Genomic DNA, 1788 nt, shown 5'->3' on the forward strand with positions numbered 1-1788 from the left:
CACGGTGGGTTAGGTATTGGACTGCTAACTGTAAGATCAGTGGTTCAAACTCATCAGCTACTCTGAGGAAGAAAGATGAGACTGTCTGCTTCCATAAAGATTAACTGTCTCAGAAACCTTCCACAGGGTAGCTATGAGTCTGAATCAGCTAGATAGCAGTTGGTTTGGTTTTAGTGGATAATCATTATGGATAATCTTTATAAGGAGCAGCTAGCTAGTAGGTTCCAATTACCAACCATTTGGATAGCAGTTGAATGCTCAATCACTATGCCACCAGAGTGTCTATCTGCTTACATTTAATATTTTCAAAGCACATTTAATATTTTCTGGCATGTGGTGAGGGTCCCAACCAAAATTCTACCAAGTACCTACTATATGACCCTGGGTAAGTTTCTAATCTCTCTGATTTTCAATTTCATCATCTATAAAATGGGAACAGTGAAATATCTTTCAAGGTAGGATTGTAAAATTAAGAGAGATAATAGCTCACAGCCTGACTCATGATAGAGACTCAGCCAATGGTAACTTTTATGAAGAATTGCACTCTAGAGTCTAAGACCTCTCCAACTCTTCATTACCCAACATGAAGAGATTTTGATGGATTGTTGTCTGACAATATCATCAAGGGTTTTTCCTGCTGTGACCAGGGAAATAAGAAAACACAGACTTGTTGGTTAGAAAAAACTGCTGATGGGAACAGAAGTGAGGGGATTTCTAAATTTATTCAGACTTTTAGGAGAAAGCAAAGGCTTCAAAATCTTTATACCTTATGACTCAGCAATTTTACTTCTGGGAATTTATTTTAAAGAAACAACCCTTAAAATAGACAACTACTTATAAACATTTCAAGATGTTCATCATAGTGTTATTTATAACAGTATGAAATTGTGTAACCAAGAAAGGGGTTCTAATCAAACCAGCCAATACTCAGAGATAGGGCTCAGAGTAAAAAGTAGTGTTTATTGTGTATCTCTATAAACATGAGGACAGAGGAGCCAGAATCTCCCAGATCTGCCTCAGTGATTGGAGGTCACCCTGAGTTTTTCAAGGTGGAAGAAAATCAAGCTCCCAGAATCTGTGATCAGGCATTGTTGTATTGTTTTTCTATTTCAGTAGTTAGGGGATCTCATCAGTAGTTACGGTGCTGGTGTTCGTGATGTAGTGACTGTTTCAACAGTTTGTGTTTGCTGATTTTGCCTTTGTTCCTAGGAGAATTGTACCTCTCATTTAAACCACTTGTTTGTTGAACTGTGGCAGCTTATGTGTTGCTGTGATGTTGGAAGCTAGGGCACCATTTTTTTTAAGTACCAGCAGGATACTTTTTTAAGTACCAGCAGGACCCTACCAAGAGAAGCAGTGATGCCAGAGATGGAGGCAGAGATGATGACGTGGAGAGATGGAGTGGCTGGAGACTTTAGACTCAGAGAGGGAGAGGGGCTGTGTGCTGATAACCAGGGGGCAGGCTTGCACGGTATACCCTTTGGTTGGTTTATGATGCATGGAGGGGATTGTAACCATGACAATGAAATGATACACGATAGGATGAATGTAAAACTAATATTCTCCCATGTAAATTATCACATAATTCACAATAAAACATTAAAAAAAAAACAAATAAAACAGATGGGAGAATAGCTAGGCAGGTTTACATGGGCTAAATTTGTGGTTAGGTGCCATCAAGTAGATAGAGACTCATAGCGACCTTATGCACAGCAGAATGAAACACTGCCCAATCCTGGGCCAACCACACTACTGTTGCCACGCTTGAGTCCATCGATGCTGCCACTT

This window comes from Chrysochloris asiatica, unplaced genomic scaffold, assembly GCF_000296735.1.
Source record: "Chrysochloris asiatica unplaced genomic scaffold, ChrAsi1.0 scaffold00047, whole genome shotgun sequence".
NCBI lineage: Eukaryota > Metazoa > Chordata > Mammalia > Afrosoricida > Chrysochloridae > Chrysochloris > Chrysochloris asiatica.